This window comes from Scylla paramamosain, chromosome 34 (assembly GCF_035594125.1).
Source record: "Scylla paramamosain isolate STU-SP2022 chromosome 34, ASM3559412v1, whole genome shotgun sequence".
NCBI lineage: Eukaryota > Metazoa > Arthropoda > Malacostraca > Decapoda > Portunidae > Scylla > Scylla paramamosain.
Genome location: NC_087184.1, coordinates 197,501 through 205,000, shown reverse-complemented (window position 1 = coordinate 205,000; position 7,500 = coordinate 197,501). Strand labels below are relative to the sequence as shown.

The following is a 7,500-nucleotide window of genomic DNA, read 5'->3' as shown; positions in this document are numbered from 1 at the left end:
TGAAATGGAATTTATACTTTTGCTCTCTCTCTCTCTCTCTCTCTCTCTCTCTCTCTCTCTCTCTCTCTCTCTCTCTCTCTCTCTCTCTCTCTCTCTCTCTCGTCCATGCAAGATTGACAGTAGTCGCAGTAATGTGGGTAATATTTTCCTGGTTGCGAAAAAAAAAAATCCCTCATGATGAGTGCAGCAAAGTTGGTACAGCAAGTACACTCGGGTTTAAATGAGTTCCCAACTTTTCTATGCGAGACAGACAGTTCGCCAGTGACTGGCGCACCAGTCACTCTCTCCACGGAGAGCCTCACAAAACTTGACGGCGTGACCCAAGTTGAAATTCCTTCCGGAACCAAACCTTATCGAACCCAGTTTTTCTCCAACTTCGAGGTGACAAAAGTGACTTTACAGCGCCATTACCAACGCACCATTAGCAGTAATTCTGGAGAGCAATCTGCTTTGCCATGCGTGCGTATATGGTTGGTTGGCTGGCTGTGTCACGTGTGGAGGTGAGGCTGAGGCTGATTATCGTAACCCGAAGGCCGGCGCCACCTGGAAAAGATAACACAGTGGCCGCTATTTAGAAAGAAAATTTGCCTTGCGTTACTCGCCTGTACACGAGTGGCACGCCTGAACTATGACATTTGGAATCATATTTACCTGCTCCGTGGCGCATTACCGTTTTATTCCACGACCATTATGCTCAGTAATTACCGCACAGCCGCCAAGTCAGTACTTCACACGGAGGGAAAAAATACTGCATGAGCCTTCCGGCATCAGCTGGATAACGCAGTGTAATGATTTAGCAGCGGCGAGGCGGCGGCGAGGCTCTGGTACTCAAAACACTGGCTAGATTTCGCTTCGTTTCCTATGAGAATATACACACGTAAGGCTGGTTATTGGGTGTCAACGTGGGAATGAGACCTGGTTGTGACTAGACTACAAGGTAAAAAGCATATGCTTCCTGTAAGTAACGTAGTGTGTGTATGTGTATATGTGTGTGTAGGTGGTGGGTGTGTGTTTGTATACGAACCACAACTCCTTCATAATAACTGAAGCTCGAACTCGGCTCATCTTTATACAAATTTCACTCACTCGTCCACACAATATCCCACCACTAAAAAGGAATTGCCGCGGCTACTTTTGTCACTCCGATTCCGCCATAAGACCTGCATTTTCTACAGTCCGTCCCATATAGCACTGAAACACGAGGCTCCGGAACTTCGTAACTGCAGGAGCCCGGAAAAAACGGCTTCCCTTAAAACAGGATATGGAGAATGCCTTAGAGCCTCATGACATCCGGGCAAACGTACGTGGGGACCTCTCTCTCTCTCTCTCTCTCTCTCTCTCTCTCTCTCTCTCTCTCTCTCTCTCTCTCTCTCTCTCTCTCTCTCTCTCTCTCTGTAAGTTGCAGAGAGAGAGAGAGAGAGAGAGAGAGAGAGAGAGAGAGAGAGAGAGAGAGAGAGAGAGAGAGAGAGAGAGAGAGAGAGAGAAATGAGATCATTTTCTTGTTTGTGTGACCTCCAAGTGCGCGGGGCTTTGATGTAAGAATACGTTTTTGATCTTGCTTCACAAAGGTTGAGGCTCCTCTCATAAAACTGGTCCTTAGAACGCACTGCTCAAGATAACGATGCGACGCTTGGCTCTCTCAAAGCACAGGAAGCATATTAATTTATTGATAAGCCTTATCATTCCTTTAGGCTATTCTAAATCATTTTACATGATCGTTATTTGAATGATATTATCTTTTATTTTAATATAGTTTTCTTTACTTTTTGTCCCATGACAGTAGTGACGTAGAAATCTTGTTTATGTCACTGAAGCTGTAAAAACACACTAAAAAATCCGTACAGCTTCAACTAGAGCCTCTTGAATGTTGTGGAGGAGCGATGCAGAAGTGTTTCAGAATATACTAATTCCTAGTTGGGCGGTGACATCCCACGCACTCCACACAGAATGAGCGCGAGCGGAACTCCGGCTGCCGAGTGTCGCGTGTCCCTGACAGCTATCCACAGTTTTCACACAACGAAATTCAGAGTGCCAAAAATTCCCTTCCGCGGAGAAAATAAAGTCAGAATAAAAATGTATAGTGTGGGGAGGCAGGGGTGAGGAGTGACGCTCCGCAATGATGGAGGAGGAGGAGGAGGAGGAGGAGGAGGAGGAGGAGGAGGAGGAGGAGGAGGAGGAGGGCACTGACAGAGGCGAGAGGGGGACGAGTGGATGAGAAGGAATAGAAGGATAAAAGGTATATAATAATGGCAATGATGATGATGATGATGACAATGATGGTGGTGGTGGTGGTGGTGATGATAATAAAATAAAGAAATAATGACAAAAATGGCTGAAAAATGGCTGAAAAGAATAAACCACGAAAATAAGCATGCTTTGATTAAGAGGAGGAGGAGCAGAAGGAGGAGGAGGAGGAGGAGGAGGAGGAGGAGGAGGCGACGGCGTGACGGCTGCACTGGAAAGAAGCAGAAGCGGGAACGCATATGTTTATCCTCACAAAGTCAGAATCAAGTAAGTGAATTGACACAACACGAGTAGCAACAAATATCTGTTTTATTTCAGAAGCGTTCGCTCGTGTGTGTGTGTGTGTGTGTGTGTGTGTGTGTGTGTGTGTGTGTGTGTGTGTGTGTGTGTGTGTGTGTGCGCGCGCGCGCGTTAAGTGTGTAGGTGTGGGTACGAAAGTAAATATTTGCATGTACACAAAAAAATGACAAGTTTATTTTTTGTCTTTTCTATGTTTTGAATCAATCTAAGAGACTTTAATATAAGAATTAAGCATTTTTGGAGTTGTAAGCGATTAATGAAGCAGCAAATATCCATAAGTGAATAGATTCCTATCACCAGAATCACACTTGCATTTCCAGGAGGCAACAAATCACATTAGCACACTCATCACTCACTGTCAGTCACCATGCGCTATACTGGAGCCGCTTCACAATTATAGGAATGCATGCTTTTTATTTTTTATGCGGAGAAAATTGGTCAAAAAGCCGAGTTTTTTTTTCCTCCCACACTAGTTTATACATTAATTTACTACGTATTGTTGTGTTTGAATACTGTTAATATTCTGTGCTGTACAATTATTACTGCCCGCTGGATGTACGGTGTTGTATTCAGTTACCTTGTCACAAATTTCTGATTCATTTAAAGTTTTTGAATTTGAATTGATAAAATGCAAAACCTGACATGGAGTAATGCATTGAGATTTTTTTCCTCTTTTTTTTCAACAGAAAGAGGAAAAAGTTACAAAGGAAAGGAAAATAAGGTAAAATGTAAACTCAGAATCTTGTCCCCTCTCCTCTCTTTCCTCCCATTTATATCCACGATGAGAAGAATCTAAAAGTACCTAAACATACGTCCTGCCTTCCCGTGCCTTAGCAAACACCTTCAGACACCTTCAACAAGACAGGTATGCCGGTATAAACTTTGTCTTTCAGAGGGAAGGCATTACTGTCACTCCGTATCACTATTACCTGCTCGCTACCATCACTATCGCCTCACCATTCCCATTCCCAGTCTTTTCTTACCGTTATCACACGCACCACAACCACCTGAGGTACCCGCCCGCTTCACTGACAAGTAGCGGCAAGGTATCTGAATTTTTTGCCTCATAAATTACCTTCCCAGTGCAAGAGGCTTTTTCTGTCCATTTAACTCAACAAAACTGGGCGAAACTAAACACACTTCTCTTACCTCGACAAACTCAACGCCCTCTATACCAGGTGTGTGTGTTCCTGTGCCTCCTCCTGCTACTGTACTCTTCAAGGCAAGTGGAAAATTTAACGGTGATCTTGCAAATTTTATGTCTTGGCATAAATATCTACTTTTAGCCTACTTATGAACGTGTATGAAAAGAAATGTACAATGCCCGACTAGAGAATGAGAAGAGTGTATTTGTGTATGTTCCGAATGTTTTAAAACCACAAGTTATTTCAGTAACCATCAAGACTCGTCAAGTACCTTTCACGCGACTGGAGACCGAGACTATCATTGTAAGTGGCTACAGATCCGCCGCCATTGTTATTCTGTCAGTGTTACTAAACTGAGTCGAATAGCATCGTTAGTCCCTCAACACCTGGAGAGTCTGCCTTGCTTCTATTATCATCGTTATTCTGTTCATCTTACTAAATTGAGTGGAGCAGCATCACTGTTCCTTCCACCACTCACTAAGAAGGCGAGTCTGACTTGCTTCTATTACCATTGTTATTCTGTTCATCTTACTAAATTGACAAGAGCAGCATCATTCCTTCTACCAACTCACTGAGAATCACTGGAGAATCACCTTGCTTCTGCTATCATTGTTACTTTGTTCACTTTAGTAAACTGAGCAGAGCAGGAACATTATTTCCCCACCATCTCACTGAGTACCCTGGGGCGTCTTCCTTATTCAGTTCTTACCCTTTCATACAAACTGAACTCCTTCTGAGAGGCAAAATCAAGACCTGAGGACTCCTCGCGACCTTAAGTGACCCTCTTCTCATTGAGATTCCTCCAGTGTTCGCATTTTTGGGGAGCGACATTTAGCGAGCTTTTGCCTCATTTTTGTTTTTCTTAATGCTCGGCTGACCTCCTTTCATTATGTGTGTGTGTGTGTGTGTGTGTGTGTGTGTGTGTGTGTGTGTGTGTGTGTGTGTGTGTGTGTGTGTGTGTGTGTGTGTGTGTGTGTGTGTGTGTGTGTGTGTGTGTGTGTTTAAAGATGGATGGATAGATCAATAGTTGTTAGAATAGGCGTTCAGTCTTCTACGCCTTCCTCAGTCATAACCATTGCAAGCATGTCTACTTTCACTCCATCCATAAATCTCTTTTTCGGCCCTCCTCTCTTTCCACTGCCGGGTAGATCCATCTTTAGCGTCCTTCTCCCTACGTGCACCTCATTGCTCTTCTTGAGACGCCCTCACTACTTCACTTGTATGATTACTTAAACGCACAGCCCCTCAACAATCACGTAACCTCTCTATTCCCAATGCAAAGAAGCCGTGCTCACCAACCAGTCTCTTGCAATGTGCTGACTTGTGTCCTTGAGCAGCCACGTCTTTGTTACATTCATACGTCAAGATCTTGTTCCCGTTTCTGTAATCTTCAAGTTACGATAAAGGATAATATTGGTCGTGTCTTGAATCTTGCTGCAGTTCACTCAAGCTCCCTCCGCCTCGTATCTCTTGTCTTCGTGTTCTCTTGTTCTTTCTTTCCTCGTCTTTATGTGGTATTCGCGTGTCGTGTTTCGGTAACCCGTGGCTATTTTTGGCACTCTCTCCCTCGTCCGCTGCTTCTCAGGTGGCTAATTTTAGTGCATTGCCTTAGTTAACACCAATTTAACATCGCCTGACATCAGATGCTCTCGCCAAAAGCAAACACAACGCCCTGAAATTTGGACTTGATTCAATTTTCGTCTCTGCAGTTTTACATTTTCTTTTCTCCTAAAGATTTAAGTTTGCGTCACAACTCAGCAGGCGGGGTCGCTAGGGTCGTTAATGCAATAATACCTCGCAGTCCCCGGTAAAGAAGGAGCTCATGATTACACACACACACACACACACACACACACACACACACACACACACACACACACACACACACATTCATTGACAAATAGGCAAAAACCAACAAAACACAAACATACGCACAAAACCGAATTGCGTGAATTATACAATCATTAAACACGACGCAGTTTCAATTACTGGGGCGTGATTAACTCAAACCACCAGAGAAATGACACCTAAATTTGGCAGGAGGTGCGGGAATCGACCCACGCTGTGTTAAATGCCGGGCCGCCACTCCACTAAGGGCGCGCGCACTGCCTCACGTTTCAAGATAAATGTCGACAGCTTTGTAATTAACCTCTACAAACGACCTGTGCCTGTTTCCCGCGGGGCCTCGCTTTCCTGAAGACTTGAAGACCTGAAGACGTTCTCTCTGCCTTCCGAACATTACCTGACGCACATCCTCTCCCTCTTGAATGCATTACGGAAGTGATAAGAAGATAAGAAATGAGATGGTTAGGTCACGTAGTAAGAGAAGACCAGGAAACCAGTTGAGATGAGAAGATCGAGACGAAAACTGAGAGTGAGATAGAGGGACGGAATTGTGGTAGAACTGAAAAGGATGGGAGTCACAGAGGAAGATACAAGGGACAGAAACATGGCGCTAACCAACCCTTCTCACTCTAGGGAAACAGCGAATGGAAAAGAAAAGACCCTCTCCCTCTCTCTCTCTCTCTCTCTCTCTCTCTCTCTCTAGGCTACAAAAACCGTATGGCTCTATCCAGTCCACGATCTCTAACTAGTCAGTCCATCGTCTAAACTAAAGATTCGAGCCGTAATGCGTCTTACCTCTCGTTATGCCGGCTGGGAGTGGCGAAGGGGCAACGGTGGGAATCCTTTATCACCTCCCTCCATTTCCGCCCGTGTTCCCTCGAGATTCAACCATAAACCTGTAGGGAAGGAGGAAAAGACCTTGGTAATGAGGGAAGGTACGAGTCTCTCTCTCTCTCCCTCTCTCTCTCTCTCTCTCTCTCTCTCTCTCTCTCTCTCTCTCTCTCTCTCTCTCTGCTATTCATCACTTCTTAATGTGCTTAATGGAAGAAAATTTCCTGAATACCTAAAAAGTAATCTGACTTCCACAGCCTTGCTAAGCCAAAATGTTCATGAGTCACTCCCTACACACCTTAACTCCATGATTCTATGCCTCACTTTCTCTATTAATGGGAGTATTTCTCTATTTTTCATGCATACCTAAGAAGTAGTCTGAATTCATCCTCGTTCTTGCCACACCAAAATGCCTGTGATTCACTTCCTACATATCTTAACTCTATGAATTTTGCTATATCACCTCCTCTATTAATGGAGATATTTTGGAGGTGATATCGTGAATTTTGGACGAAGATTCTTGGTTTCGGTTCTCCTCGTCCATCGGGGCAAAGACGGAGCCTCCTAACGAAGAACTCTGGACATGGCATTTGGGAACTGCTACCCTTCCTACCTTGCCACCGTGGCCAGGATTCGAACTGGACCCCCAGAGCCTGCGGTCCCACTGTACCACGGCGGCCACGGATGTGTGAGTTTAAGCTTTATCTATACGCAATTCACCCGAAATAATTACTTGTTAGTGAATGCTGCCTACGGAATATAGAGAAGAATAGTAATGATAATGTCGTCCATTCATGTGTGTGTGTGTGTGTGTGTGTGTGTGTGTGTGTGTGTGTGTGTGTGTGTGTGTGTGTGTGTGTGTGTGTGTGTGTGTGTGTGTGTGTGTGTGTGTAGTCACCAGTCAATGTCACAGGAGGGATTCAAGCCAAACTACCTTATGTGGATCTTCTATACCATCTCTCTCTCTCTCTCTCTCTCTCTCTCTCTCTCTCTCTCTCTCTCTCTCTCTCTCTCTCTCTCACCAACCGGGGCCTGAGCTACTTTCCAGTGTTATCAGAACGACCGTTAGGGAGAGCCAGGCCATTAAGGTCACAAGTCTTCCCAGGGTTTTATATGGTCGCAGTTTTCATGATCA

The 7,500-nt window shown here is 44.7% G+C and overlaps 1 protein-coding gene across 1 annotated transcript in view; it reads right to left on the bottom strand.

Annotated features, from left to right (window-relative positions):
• Positions 1 to 7,500, bottom strand: part of LOC135089900 (GTP-binding protein 10-like) — a 145,985-nt gene that overhangs the window by 60,242 nt on the left and 78,243 nt on the right. The window contains exon 2 of the mRNA XM_063986081.1: positions 6,330 to 6,430. The gene's annotated coding sequence lies outside the window, so the exon portion shown is untranslated. The remainder of the gene's footprint in view (positions 1 to 6,329; positions 6,431 to 7,500) is intronic.